Below are 15,782 nucleotides of genomic sequence, written 5' to 3' on the forward strand. Positions count from 1 at the left end.
GGAGAAAGCGTGGTAAGAAAAGAAGAGTCTCTGCCTGGTAATCCAGAGAATTCTTCAGGATCTTATCCAAGAGCACCAAGGTACTACCGCTATGAATCTGTAAGGACCACAGTGTTACCGGTTTGAGGTGCCCCCAAATGCAGATATGGCTTAAATCAGAACACCCAAGCCCAGACTATGAAGACTCCAATAAATACCTAACTCCTTAATGTCCAGACATAGACAAATATCTATAAGTATCAAGACCACCCAGGACAACATGACCTCACCAAATGAACTAAATAAGGCACCAGACCAATCCTGGAGAAACAGAGATTTGTGATCTTTCAGACAGATTATTCAAAACAGCTGTTTTGAGGAAACTCAAAAAAATTCAAGAGATGGCTGAGTGTGGTGGCTCACATATGTAATCCCAGCACTTTGGGAGACTGAGGTGGGTGGATCACTTGAGGTCAGGAGTTTGGGATCAGCCTGGCCAACATGGTAAAACCTTATCTCTACTAAAAATACAAAAATTAGCCAGGTGTGGTGGTAGGTGCTGTAATCCCAGCTACTTGGGAGGCTGAGGCAGGAGAATCACTTGAACCTGGAAGGTGGAGGGAGGTTGCCATGAGCTGAGATTGCACCACTGCACTCCAGCCTTGGTGACAGAATAAACTCCATCTCAAAAAGAAAAAAAAAAAAGAAATTCAAAATACCACAGGAAAGGAATTCAGAATTCTATCAGATAAATTTAATAAGGAGATTGAAAGAATTTAAAAGAATCAAGCAGAAATTCTGGAGCTGAAAAATGCAACTGGCATACTGGCAAATGCATCAGAGTCTCTTAAGACAGAATTGATCAAGCAGAAGCAAGAATTAGTGAGCTTGGGCCAGGCATCGTGGCTCTTATCTGTAATCTCAGCACTTTGGGAGGCCAAGGCATGTAGACGCCTTTAACTCAGTTTGAGACCAGCTGGGCAACATGGCAAAATCCCGTCTCTATGAAAAAATACAAAAATTAGCTGGGTGTGGTGGCTGTAGTCCCAGTTACTCGGGAGGCTGAGGTGACAGGATTGCTTGAACTTGCAGTGAGCCCTGATTACCCTGATCACACTACCTATACTCTAGCCTGAGTGACAGAGCAAGACCTCTATCCCCACCCCCCAAAAAAGATGAATTAGTGAGCCGAAGGTGGGCTATTTAAAAATAAACCAAGAGAGAAGACAAAAGAGAATAGACTAAAAAGCAATTAAGTATGCCTCCAGGATCTAGCAAATAGCCTCAAAAGGGCAAATCTAAGAGCTACTGGCTTTAAAGAGGAGGTAGAGAAAGAGACGGGTAAAATGTTTATTCAAAGGGGTAACAGAGAACTTCCCAAACCTAGGGAAAGATATCAATAGTCAATACGAGAAGGAAACAGACCATCAAGCAGATTTAATTCAAAGGCTACCTCAAGGCATTTAATAATCAAACTCCCAAAGGTCAAGGATAAAGAATGAATCCTAAAAGCAGCAAGAGAAAAGAAATGAACAACATACAATGGCGCTCCAATATGACTTGCAGCAGGCTTTTCAGTGGAAACTTTACAGGCCAGGAGAGAGTGGCATGACCTATTTAGTGGTGAAGGGAAAAAAAAATCATGGCAAAATAGCATATCCCGTGAAAATATCCTCCAAACGTGAAGTAGAAATACTTTCCCAGACAAACAAAAGCAGAGAAATTTCAACAACACCAATTCTTTCCTAAAAGAAATGCTAAAAAAAAACAAAAAAAACAAACAAAAAAACACTCCAGTGAGAAAGAAAAGGATATTATTGAGCAGTAAGAAATCATCTGAATGTACAAAACTCACTGGTAACAGAAAGTATACAAAAGAACATTGTACCTGTGGTGTGTAAACTAGTCTTAAGTGTAAAGACTAAACAATGAAACAATAAAAATAATAACTACAACAACTTTTCAAGACAGACAGCATATAAAATATGAACAGAAACAACAAAAAATTAAAAAGTGGGGAATTAAGGCATACTCTTTACTAGTTTTCTATTCATGTTTCTGTTTATCTAAACAGTGTTAACTTGTTATCAGCTTAAAATAATAGGTGAAGAGACAGTGTTTGCAAGTCTGACAGTAATCTCAAACATAAGAAAAAAAACACACAACAGATACACACACAAAAAAACCAAGAAACTAAATCATTTCAGTAGAGAAAATCATCTTCACTATAATGAAGATAGGAAAGAAAAAAGGGAAGACCAAAAAACAACCAGAAAATAACAAAATGGCAGGAATAAGCGCTTACTTATCAATAATAACATTAAATGTAAATGGACTAAACTCTATTCAAAAAAAATAGAGTGGTGGATTGGATAAAAACAATACAAGACCCAATGATTTGTTGCCTATAGAAAGCCCATTTCACTTTTTATGCGCAATAAAGACAAACACATACTGAAAATAAAGGCATGGAAAAAGTTATTCCATGCCAATGGAAACCAAAAAAGAACAGAAGTAGCTATAATTATATCAGACAAATAGATTTCAAGACAAAAACTGTAAGAAGAGACAAGGAGGGTCACTAAACAGTGACAAAAGGTTTAATATGGCAAGAAGATAGAACAATTTTAAATCTATATGTACCCAACCATGGAGCACCCAAATATATTAAGCAAATATTATTATACCTAATGAGATAGACCCCAATACAATAATAACTGGAGACTTCAACATTCCACTTTCATTACTGGACATATCTTCAAGATAAAAAATTAACAATAAAACATCAGACTTAATCTGTACTACAGACCAAATGGACCTAACAGCTATTTACAGAACATTTCATACAATGGCTGGGGAAAACACATTCTTCTCTTTGGTATATGGATCATTCTCAAGAATAGACCAAATATTAGCTCACAAAAAAAGTCTTAAAACATTCAAAAAATTGAAATAAGATCAAGCATCTTCTCTAATGACATAGGAATAAAACTAGACATCAATAACAGGAATTTTGGAAACTAACAAATATATGAAAATCAAACAATATGATCCTGAATGAATGGTGAGTCAGTGAAGAAATTAGGGATATTGAAAAATGTCTTGAAACAAATAATGGAAACACAACATACCAAAACCAATGGGATACACCAAAAGCAGTACTAAGAGGAAACTTTACAGCCATAAGTGACTATATTAAAAAAGAAGAAAAACTTTTAAACAATGCATCTTAACTAGACAATCAAGAGCAAACTAAACTAAGGAAAAAAGAGATTAGATCCAAATAAATAAAAGCAGAGATGAAAAAGGAGACATTACAACTGACACTGCAGAAATTCAAAGGATCATTAGTGCTTATTGTGAGCAAGTATATGCCAATAAATTGAAAACATCTAGAAGAAATGGATAAATTCCTAGACACATATAACCTACCAAGATTGAACAATGAAGAAATCCAAAACCTGAGCATACCAATACAGGTAGTGCTTGACTTATGACCACAGATGGGACCATGGAATGGTCGTAACACGATTTGGTTGTAAGTTGAGTAGGCTATATGCACAGTTGAAATGGTGCATGCAGAGATGGTAGTGCTGCCAGAAGCTGGTCCGCACTGTCATACGCCCAGCTGGGCAACGTTTGCGCTACCAGACGTGGAGCAGTGGTGGCTAGCGATTGTGGTCGTAAAGTCGAATGGTCATAAGTTGCATAGGTCGTAAGTCGATCAATACCTGTAACAGGTAATGAAATTGAAGCCGTAATAAAAAGTCTAATAAAGCCTAGGACTCAATGGCTTCATTGCTGAATTCTATCAAGTATTTAAAGAACTAATACCAATTCTACTGAAACTATTCTGAAAAATAGAGGAAAAGGGAATACTTCCAAATTCCCTCTATGAGGCCAGTATTACTCTGACACCCAAACCAAAGACATTAAAAAAAAAAAAAAATTCTACAGGGTTGATAAGGTTTGGCTCTGCATCCCCACCCAAATCTCACCTTGTAGCTCCCATAATTCCCACATTATGGGAGGGACCCAGTGGGAGATGACTGAATTATGGGGCTGGGTCTTTCCTGTACTGTTCTCCTCATAGTGAATGGATCTCAAGAGATATGATGATTTTAAAACAGGCGTCTCCCTGCACAAGCTCTCCTTCTGCCTGCTGCCATCCACATAAGATGTAACTAGCTCCTTTTTGCCTTCCACTATGATCTTGAGGCCTCCTCCAGCCATATGGAACTGTAAGTCCAATTAAACCTCACTTGTAACCTGCCCAGTCTTGATTATGTCTTTATTAGCAGCATGAAAATAAACTAATGCAAGGCTAGTATTCTTTTGAATACTAAAGAGAAAAATGATACTATTCTTTTGAATACTAACCTCCAGTATTCTTTTTTTATTATATTTTTGGTTTTGGTATCAGTAATATTGGCCTGATAGTAAAAGGATCATGGCCAAGTGGGGTTTATCCCTGTGATAGAAGGATGGTTCAACATAAACAGATCTATCAATGTCATACATCATATCAACAGAACGAAAGACAAAAAGCATACAAGCATTTCAATTGATGCTGAAAACGCATCTGATAAAATTCAACATTCCTTCGATGTTTAGATGTCATTTAAATCCATGAGACCAGATTACTAAAAAAGGAATTCAAGATTAAGAGGAAGTGTGACACCTTTTTCAAAAAATTTTAAATTGACACCCTACACACACACACACACACACACACACACACACACAGAATAAATATATATATATCAACGGGTATGTAACCTCATTTACAGATTAGTGGTATTATGGTGCTTTTATGTGGTTTTTTGGCTGACCATATTTTTCTATATATTTTTTAAAGCAGCATGTTACTATCATAGGCACAACAAGAGCTTCCCGAACATGTGCACACCTGAATCCCTGGAACCTATGAATATGTTATATGTGGCAAATAGGGAATTAAAGTTACAGAGGGAACTAAAGTTGCTAATCAGCTGACAATGTAAAAAGATTTATCTTAGATTGTCCAGGTGGACCCAATGTAATCACCAATATCCTTTAATATGAAAGTGGGAGGTAGAAATGAACAGCAGAGTAATATCATGTCAGGATTCAATCCATCATTCAGTGCTTTGAAGATGGAGTAAAAGGGCCATGAACCAAGGAATGAGGACAACCTATAGAAGCTGGAAAAGGCAAGGAAACTGATTCTCCTCTAGATCCTACAGGATGGAATGAAGAGCTACCGACACCTTGATTTTACCCCAGTGAGACCCGTGTCAGACTTCTGACCAACAGAACTATAAGATAATAAATTTGTGTTAAGACACTTAAGTGTGTGGTAATCTATTACAGGAGCAAGAGAAAACTAATACAGTTGTATGGTAAGAAAAAGTAAATAAAAACAATCTTTTTTAAAAGATAAAATTCAGAATTTTTAAAATTTAATAAGAAATGTCTAATAACTACTCATGATTTATAATCTTTGCCATAACCTGTAACTTGCTTCCTTTTGCATTTAGATGTTTTCCTAACGTCAGAGTCAAACTTGATGAATGCTTAATTTTACCAGTTATTGTGACTATCAGTGTTATATCAAATGCATTCATACGTTTCTAAATTAGATATAAAGTCAGCATATATACTAAAAAAATTTGTAAAAAGAATTATGTGCAAGGTGAAATAAGCAATAATCACAATTTACCTTTTCTTCTATGGACAGATATTTTATCAGCATCATCATGTTAAATTTGAAGTTCAAAAAAACCTCTGAAATAACAAGATATATATATGAGATAGTAACCATTTTGGAGCATGGTAATTTTTTTTAACTATAGATATGCTGTAATAAAAACTAGGTGTCTGCAATGCAAGTCCTTCACTTTTTTGCTGACAAATGCCTACTCAGTTCAAATAGCACCTCCTCAGAGACACATTTTCCCATACCTTATCCAGGCAGTTAAGTGTTCTATTCAATGCTCCACAGTCTTTTGTTCATCTGAGAAATAGTATTTGTCTTCTTGTCTTCTAATTTACCTGTTTATAGACCTCTCCCTACCAATTCTCATTGCTTATCTCAACTGATTCTCCCAGAGAAAGGGCATATTTCCTCAGAAACAAGCACAGTGCCTGGCACACAGTAACCTTCCAATTTTTTTTTTTTAGGTTCATGAATATATACTCTATCTACTCTATGTTAATCTACTAAACTATAAAGAAAAGTTTGGGTAACAATCTTAACCTGTGTGACTGAAGGACCTTTACTAAAACATTCTGACTTCTAAGTTTCCTGTTTTGAATCAAGGCACCTTTGACATGTAACCAATCTTCTAAACAGAAAAATGGTAAGAAAAAGGTTTTGCAAGAAATCAAAACTTAGAACCAAAAGCTTTACTAGATGAAGATATGTCCATTTATAATAATGTAAGCAAATATTCTCTAAATAAATATTATAAATTGCTTTAATATTAAAAAGTGATTTCATACAACAATTTAATTGTAATCTTTCTCAGAAAATCTACACCAACTGTCTGATGAGCTTATGATTTTTGTCTTTTTTAAGATGGAGTCTGGCTCTGTCTCACCCAGGCTGGAGTACAGTGGTACGATTTTGGCTCAATGAAGCTTCTGCCTCCCAGGTTCAAGTAATTCTCCTGTCTCAGCTTCCTAAGTAGCTGGGACTACCAGTGTGTGCCACCACACCCAGTTAGTTTTTTTGTATTTTTAGTAGAGATGGGGTTTCACCATGTTGGCTAGGCTGGTCTTGAACTCCTGACCTCAGGTGATCCGCCTGCCTCTGCCTCCCAAAGTGCTGCAATTACAGGCGTGAGCCACCATGCCCAGCCTGACAAGCTTATGATTTAAACTGCAGGTTTTATCACAATTTGGGATTACAGTTCTCTGCCTTCTGATGCCAATGCAAATCTTAAAAGGACTTTCAGTGAAAAGAAAGAACCAGACAAAGGATGATACCATCTTACTCCAATTCTTTTGCCAGAACCAAAAAGCTACCCAGATGTATATAACTGTGGCTTTTGATATCCTCAAAATTCTTCCCAGGGGACTAATTTTTTTGGTTCCCCCCAACTCTCTGGACCATCTGACTTGCTGGCGAGCAGCAGCTGCCACCTTCTACTGAGTGTTTATTATGTGTTGTGAGGCATCGTGCATGCATTTTTTCAGCTAATCCTCACAACAATCCTACAGTGGATGACATCCTATTTTAAAAGTGAGACCTAGCAGCGTGAGGTTGATTCACTAAGGCCTCACAACTAGTGGCAGAAACCGGAAAAAATTATGAATTTCATAAATCCAGATTTAATAAATCTGATGTCAACTCTAGATAAAATAAAATAATCCTGTACATTTGAACATGCCTGATTATGGCTGGCAGTTTATCTTTTTATTTCTTTTTTGGCTTAGGCCAAAATGAAAATTAGTTTCTATCTCCTGTGTGAAGTTTTGTATCAGTAAGAGACTCAATAATGTGTAAGGTGACAGAACAGACCACATTTTAAAATATTTTTTTGCTCCACAGACAATAATTCACTCCTGATAAACTAAGTTCATAATATATTTAACCCCATGAATTTATCCAATCAACCAGATTTTAAAGCAGCCCATAAATTTTTTAAAAGCCAATAAAACTCAGCCTTGTATGAGCAGCTTTCTACCCTTATATACTGTCACAGGCAGAACAGACTAATTCCACTAAAATGGCAAAATCATGTAAGTAGAGAGGATTTCCTGCCTGCTCATGTAACTCAGCATCTTTTCCTCCTTTCTCATGGGAAGAAATCAAAGAACTTGATCAATAATCTAATCAGCTTTGGGCCCTAGGTTTGTGTGGGGCCATGTCTCAGTCCACCCAAGGTCCCCTCAGATCACCCAGAGAGGCACTTGGCCTGGAGCAGTGAGAAGAAGCAATACCTTCCAAGACCAGAGTGGTAGCTCCAGTACTAGAGAACTCCTAGGTGTAGTGATGCCCGGAGGGACTGGGAGCTTGCTATTGGTGGAGTTCTCCGGGCTGAACAGCAAATTAAAGATAACTTGTGAGAGGTCAAAGCCCAGATTCACAGTTGCATAAGCCATTACTTGGAATGTCTTAGACACCGTAAGTGTGGCTATATGAACAGGTAGACCTCATCTAACAGCTTAAAGAGGACACATTTCAACAGTAGGCTCAGCAGCTCTACTGGCTTTTGGGCCAGTTCAGTTGTCTTACTCATCAAATGGGAGTGTACCCAAAACAAAGCTCTAGCTAATCAAGTCTCTGTGTGCCTGGAAAGACTGGCCAGTTTGACCCTTAAACCTGAAGATTCAACTGTCCTGCTCTTTAGCCGACACAACTGCTTTGCGCCACACCATCACCACATTTGGGTCTCCCAGAACCATTCAAATTCCTGAGCACTTGATGGCTGATAGTTCACCAAATACTGGGCACTTCCTGAAGAAGAGAGGCTGTATTCCAATGCCAGAGCAGAAGTCAGCATCCAGTTTTGCAGCTGTCTCTCTCAGTGAATGACTCCTTGGAAGCAAACCTGCCAGTGGTCATCAAACTCCTTACATACCCAGCACCAATAAAGAAATTGATTCTTTACTGGTTCACCCAACAACAGACCTTAGAGAATAGTCAGACTTCTTCCAGCGCCTGCAATTTCTTCAGTAATGTCTGAGGAAATCCAAAGGGCTGAGAAAACTGGCTCCTGAAGAATCAGCAACGGGAAGTTCCTGAAAAACCAGGTTATCAAAAGTGTAATAGCCATTCCACTACTAGTTCCTTCTCCATTGAAAAGGTTGAAGGTCTAGAGCTTCCTAATCGAGATGAGATGGACCTATCAGATTGGCTGGTGACTCCCAAGAAATCCCATCAGCTGGGGAAGCCTGAGAATGGCAGTCGTGAAATCAGTGAGAAGTTTAAGCTCTTGTTGCAGTCCTATAATATGAATGCTTGGCTTGTCAAGACTGATTCCTATACCAATGGTCAGAGAAAACAGGCCAAAGTTGTGGAGATTGAAAACCTGGGCAATCTGAAGTGCCTGAATGACCACTTGGAGGCCAAGAAACCACTGTCCACCCCCAGCATGGTTACAGAGGATTGGGCTGTCCAGAATCATCAGGACACATGTAAGGTAAAGGAGTGTGCAGAGCCAATGAGCCCTGTACGAACTTTGGCTGTGTGTGTGATGAGAATCGTGAGAAGGAGGCTCTGTATAAGTGGCTTCTGAAGAAAGGAGGAAAGGATAAAAATGGGATGCCTGTGGAACCCAAACCTGAGCCTGAGAAGCACAAAGATTCCCCGAATATGTGACTCTGTCATTCTAGAAAAGAATAGAACAAACTAAAGCAACAAAGGCAATGGTTCCTTCTAGAATTGCTGATTCCTTCCAAGTCATAAAGCACAGCCCCTTGAGTAGCTTATCAGACTCCCATGCAAAGAAGGAAGTCTCAAGGAAGTGCCTAGTACTGAAGACAGAGCTGGCAAACAAAAGTTTAAAAGTCCCATGACCACTTCCTGGTGTCCCTTTAACACAGCTGACTAGGTCCTGCCAGAAAAGAAGATGGGCAACCTCAGCAGTTACCCTCTGGAGAAGACAAATGTCTGCTTTGAAAGAAGGCCCAGGAAGTATTACTTGATTCACCTCTATAGGAAGAACATAACTTCCCCTCAGACTGTTACGACCTCCCTGCAGTTTGTGATCTCTCGGCCTGTATGCAGCTTAAAGTTGATAAAGACAAGTGGTTATACTGAACTCCTATACAGATGTGAAAGATGGACAAGAGTTGAGCAGCCTTTCTGCCAATTATCACACATCATGAGCTGCATGATTGCGTTTCTGGGTCTGATCAGTTAGCTTAGTTCTTCTCCTGCCTAATTTTGAACTAGTAAAACAAAGTGAGTCACCAGATTATGAGTTGCTGTTTGAAAGAAAAATGTTGTTTATTGATGCTGAAGTGATTCAGTTCCTTCTTTCTTACAGAAGTATTAATTTACCCCCACACTAGAAATGCAGCATCTTTGTGGATACATCTTTTTCACAAGCCTCCAAGGCTCCTTAGATTGAGTCGGTACTGAAAGTACATTAAAACACTCTAGTTCTAAAAATGAAATATTTCTGTAATTGAAGTGTAATGATGTATTCTAAAGCTAGTAAACTTCCTGAACAATTAATTGCCCTATAGGTGCTTCTCTTGCTGTGGGTTTTCTTCTGTTAGTGGTCTGAAATAATGATTTTCCTGTTCTATTAATATAGAGTGTATTTTGCACAAAAAATTAACCTGGTCAATAGTGATTATCAAAATATATATTAATAATCTTGGCAATTTTTGACATTAATTATCAAATATTTTAGCCTACATGTTCTACATTATTACTCTTCACTTGAAAGAAACTCAGCTACCGCAAATTTTGTCTTTCTTTCTGTAAATGTTATTAAAATATCCAGTGAGCTCTTTTAGAGCCTGGTATCATTTCAAGACTATTTTTGAGGTAGTTCTAGACTTTTAAAATACTCTACAAATCTATGGGTTTTAAAACAACCCTAGTACCGACTAAGCAAATAGGCAAATACATGTTGGAAATGTAGTGCAGTACTTGAATCATTCACTATCATAGGGATTATTGGTGCATCCAGTGTAAATAGAAGCCACGCTTGACACCTGATGCTTTTAACTAGGGATAAAGTAATCCTCTCACTGCAAGTACAGCATTACCTGTAACTCCAAAAGTGACATTTTAGTGAATAGCTGAAAACAAGTGTTTTCAACACTTGTGCCTTGGGGTATTCATTGAAACTTTATGAAAACTACTCATATTTTCCCAATCTCCTTAAAGTTATGTCCATGCTTTAAAATGTCTCTGTAGGAAAGAAGTGGGGTTTATAATGTTTTTAAATTCTCTAAGATACCTTAGGTGCTTTCCAAACTTTGAAACTATCAAGGTTCTTAACTGCTTGTTATTGGAAATACTTCTGGAGAAACTTCATGGTCCCACAATGTCATTGCCAAACAGCTTCACTAGAGTTCTCTGAACCACAGCTAGAAAGAGCTTTGTATTATTTTTTAATTCCCTCCCTAGATATCATTTAGAACTATTATAATAAAGGTGGTATGCAAAGACAATTTAAGCAGCCTTTCCAGTTATCTTCAGTTGCAGCTCTGTAGTTCCTTTCTGAGGCCAAACACACTGTATTTTACATTGCCAAAATATAATTTACATTAACCACTAGGTTAATGAGCATGTAAAACATTCTTTTGCATTGATGAATTTTGTATCTGCCTCCATTAAAGCATAACAGTAAAAAAAAAACAAAAACAAAACAAAACAAAAAATCCCAAATCAAAATGTTTCAGCTAATTTTCATGATTCTTGGGAATATGGCTTCATCCTACAATTTGTAAGCTAAGCACTACCAAAACACAAGAGAAATTCCCCAGCTTTACAAGATTCAGTAAGATACCTCAAAGTATGCCATACCTAGTATATTAATCCTGCTGATAAAGACCTACCATACACTGGGTAATTTATACAGGAAAAAGGGTTTAATGGACTTACAGTTCCACATGGCTGAGGAAGCCTCACAATCATGGCAGAAGGCAAAAAGGAGCCAGTCACGTCTTACATGGATGGAAGCAGGCAAAGAGAGAGCTTGTGCAGGGAAACTCCCTTTTTAAAACCATTAGCTCTCACGAGACTCATTCACTATCACAAGAACAGCACAGGAAGGACCCATCCCCATAATTCAGTCCCCTCCCACCAGGCTCCTCCTATGACACATGGGGGCTGTGGGAGTTATAATTCAAGGTGAGATTTGGGGAGGGACATAGCCAAACCATGATGGTTATTTTTGTATTTCTAGGACAATTATTTGCTCACAGAATTAATGAATATATGCCATAATTCTGCATATATTCAGAAGTGATTCTGAATGTATTCTGAGTGATTCAGAATTAATGATTATATATGCCATAATTCTGCATATATTCACTATAGTGATTACTTGGTTAATTGATGTTTTTAAAATGTACATTTTTTTCTAGATTTTACAGTAATTATATATATATATATATATTTTTTTTAAGGACTTTCTTTTTAAACTGATTTCAATATATGGATATTTTCCTTCATTAAAAATTTGCTCAGCAGAAGCCAGTCTGACTTGAGACATTTGTCTTGAAATTGATCGAATGAATATTCTCAATTTCAATAACCACTCTGGCAAAAAAAAAAAAAAAGCATAATTTCCAAAATCAATACATGAGATCAATGTCTGCAGCACAGCACAATTCATACAGGCAATGCAGTGTTGTACCATGTGTTTCCATTCCTCAATGCTAACCACTTTCGATGTGAAGATAAGCTGTCAAATGCTGTTAATCTGTTTACCATATCCCACCATCCCCCACAGAAAGCTTTACTATCTCTTTTTCAAATTTCAGAAAAATTTTGTTGAGCAGAATGACTTTTTAAATAGGCAACTTTTAAATAGGTTTAAATAGGTCATCATGATTTAAGAGTAATAATGCATACCAAATTCATGCAGGGATTCCCTAAAGTTCTCTGTCCACTTTAACTTTGATCACTTTTCCAGTAAGATTCAGATTTCCTAATTTCTACTTTTGGGTTTAAATTTGCTTGAGAAGTCTCTATTTTTCTAAATTCCATGACCATTAAATGTTTTGATACATTCCCACTGAGACCACCCTATTTCAAATCCAGATTTGAATTAGGAAGCTCTGAGACCAACTATGGTACTCGGGTCATTTCTCATATTCTCAAAGTTCCTTCACCTACAAAATAAAAACATTAAGGTCTACCTATCAGGGTCATGGTGAGTATGAAATGAGACAGTATGCACGAGAAAGCCTGGGACAGGGCCTGGCACCAATCAGGTACCAAACACCTCTAAGAAACCGTCCTCCTTTCTCCCTCCTCAGTTCTCCTTTCAGACTTCGCAGCAAGACTCATCCTGAAAGACAAATGTGGTCTCCTTACCCTCCTACTCAAATTCCTCCGAAAGTTCACCATACTCTAGGAAGTGGTTCTCAAAGTGTAGTCCCCTGACCAGCAGCACCTCTTGCACTTGCCTTTCCAAACTTCCTCTAAGGAAAGTTTACTATCTTCCAAACCTACCACTCTCTCAACCCCAAGATTTGACGCATCTTCTATATCCTTCCCCCTCTATAATCTCTCTCCTACCCAGCTTAAAATCTTTCCTGACGATCCCAGTCTCCAGGACTTTTTTCTGACCTCTAAATCCAATTATTTCTGAGTAATTATTATTCAATTATTTGTTCATCTAACGATGAAGTTTGTGTCTGGATAAACCCACTGCAAAGTCAAAAAAAATTTTAGCTGAACCATTTTTAAGTGAAGAATTGTACTAAGGTGAAAATCTGCAGAGGTCACAAACTAGTTGCACCTGGCCCACCCACAGGTGTGTGTTAACAAAATTAGTTGCAAGTAACATTAAAAATCAAGAAAAATCATGTAAAAATACAGATCTTTGGCCTGTGTTGGAGGAAATAGGATCTGGATTTGAGGGACCCCGCCATTCCCACATGGCAACAATCAGCTGAATGGTAACTGTTTCAAGCCCCAGCTCTTTCCATTCTAAATAAAGGTTTTGATATCTTCAAATATCTCAAATGGTGATTTATATTTCTTATGGTTATGTAACTTTTCATGCTTGTTTTCTCTCTCCTAATAGGATACAGCCCTTTAAAAACCTGTCCCCGTCTTTGACTTTTAAAAATCTCGTTACCCTGAACAAAACAGTAGTGTAAAATCACTGAAAAGGAATATTCTGAGCATTGTAGACATCCCAAAATGCTGAATAATCCACACAGTTTTTTGGGAAACTTCTGGCTTTCTACCAACTTGGAGAAGTTTTATCAGTTTATGTTTTCAAAACATATGGATTAGGGTACAACTCTCAAGACAGGTAATAAATACAAAAAATTTTATCAGATTATTTTGGTTTATGTTGCCTTTCATTTTCTAATGAGAAATACGAAGGCAGCATGTCCTCTGCTGAAAAAGATTTAGCCCCTGCCCCGCACAGGAGGTGACAGAACCTAGATACTGTTCCTAACTTTTAGTTTGAATTCTACTTTCGTATCCCGGATTTTTAGTCCCCGAAAAGAGTTTTAATTCACTCTTTGGTAGGAGTCACAGTGGCTTTCTCTGACGCGGCCTTGGGTTAACCATTCACCGGGTTTGGCAGCGACAAGGCATGAGCCACCTCAACAAAGCTTCCTTGCTGTAGCTCAAAGATAACCTGAGAAACCTGTCCAAAACAAGAATCATAAAACACTGTTTATGTACAGGGCCTTCTCTGTTGAACCTTCCATTTGAACCCATTTGCCGACGCCAGCCTGTGCACACAACATCCCGCACCCCTAGGAGAATATTCGGTAATACTCTCCTTTGCTTCCCCACCCCAAATCCTCCAGGGGGCGCCCCGGAGGGCCGGACTGGCCCCCCGCGGGAGGGCAGCCGCAGGCGGGAGCCCAGGCCCCACTGCCGGACGCCGCGCGTACTTGTGTACTCACCCGCCCGAAGCCACGGAAGTGCCGCCTGACCCCGCCCCTTCCGCCGGATCCTTCCTCGCAGGCGCAGCGCCGTCTGCCGGCGCGTGGGGCCCGGGGATCGCCTGGGGCCAGGCGGCGGTGCGGGGCACGGCCTGGGTCCCCGCGGACGTGGCCGCGCAGTTCCGGCGTGTGGCGGGGAGCGCGTGAGCGTGAAGGTCTCCCGGCTTGCGGCGGCCCACGGCGCTGCCGGAAAGTTCTCTGGCGGGGGAGGGGAGGGTGGTTACGGCCTTTAGAGTAGGTTTTGCCCCTCTTAGGTCCTGTGGACTCTTTCGCCCCCGAAGTTCGAGGGTAACGTGCGTTCCGTCCCGGCCTTCGCGACGCGCTGGAGTCGGACGGAGGCCAAGTCCTGCCGTCACCCCCCAGCAGCCTGTAGCAGCAGGGACACTCAGAGCCCCTTCTTCCGCTCCCTGGAAGCTTAAAAGGTGGGGTGGGGGAGAGACGCGTTACGTTTGACAGACCGGTGGTATTCAGGAAAAGCTCTCACGGTGATTTGAAGAAATGCTCAGCGTTCCCCCAGAATATAGTTTTAAGTTTTTAAACCGTGGCATGGTTTTAAAAGGCTGAAGGACCCACCGTTTTTTCTCTTGAAAGGCACCCATTCATATTGATTAATATTACTTAACATGCACCCGAAGCTAGGACTCCGGCTCACTGCTGCAGGGATGTCCTCTGGAAGTCTCCCGAGGGGGGAAAGGCGCTAGCCTGAAACGGAGATGAAAATAGGCGTATTTGCTACCTCCCTGCGTGGGCGGAATGGCAACTCATTTTTAAAAAGCCTCTTGGATGACGTAATAAGTAGCAAAGCCGTTGTATGCTCTTCTAGGATTTTTAAGAAAAACTAAATCTCCCAAATGTTTGCTATAATGTGATAAAGATAGCATCCATAGGCAGTAGCCAGGATCAAATTACGACAAGTCGATATGGTTTTAAATGGGGGCCAGGCAGTATAATTAGTATATGGAACCAAGATGTCAGTCCTTACACACAATTTTCATAATGACATGTATTTGGGAGACTTTAGGCCTTTGCAGCTATTTGATACAGGTTGATTCTTAATATAGAATAATAAAAAATGAATTACTGGTCTCACCGTTTTCATTATTTGGCCTAAAAGACTACCACAATCCAAAGAGTGATTGTAGATTCAGTAGTCAATGACAGAAAATTAAGCACAAGTCTAAATAAAGCCAAGGATCTAGTGGAAAGAACGTAAA

General features: G+C 39.3%; 1 protein-coding gene and 1 pseudogene across 4 annotated transcripts in view; one reads left to right on the forward strand and one right to left on the reverse strand.

The window, feature by feature from the left end:
* Window positions 1-15,240, reverse strand: part of MMAA (metabolism of cobalamin associated A) — a 42,247-nt gene extending 27,007 nt beyond the window's left edge. The window contains exons 1-3 of one of the 4 annotated variants that reach the window (XM_074396852.1): window positions 14,530-15,240; window positions 8,597-8,706; window positions 5,681-5,745 (exon numbers count right to left, since the gene is read on the reverse strand). The gene's annotated coding sequence lies outside the window, so the exon portion shown is untranslated. Of the gene's footprint in view, window positions 1-5,680; window positions 5,746-8,596; window positions 11,975-14,529 lie in introns of those variants that run through there. The other 3 variants (XM_010338628.2, XM_003928005.4, XM_074396853.1) reach the window with 3 other exon arrangements.
* Window positions 8,104-9,745, forward strand: LOC101036534 (nuclear receptor coactivator 4-like; annotated as a pseudogene).
* Window positions 15,241-15,782: the final 542 nt, after the last annotated feature.

Source organism: Saimiri boliviensis, chromosome 3, assembly GCF_048565385.1.
Source record: "Saimiri boliviensis isolate mSaiBol1 chromosome 3, mSaiBol1.pri, whole genome shotgun sequence".
Classification (NCBI taxonomy): domain Eukaryota; kingdom Metazoa; phylum Chordata; class Mammalia; order Primates; family Cebidae; genus Saimiri; species Saimiri boliviensis.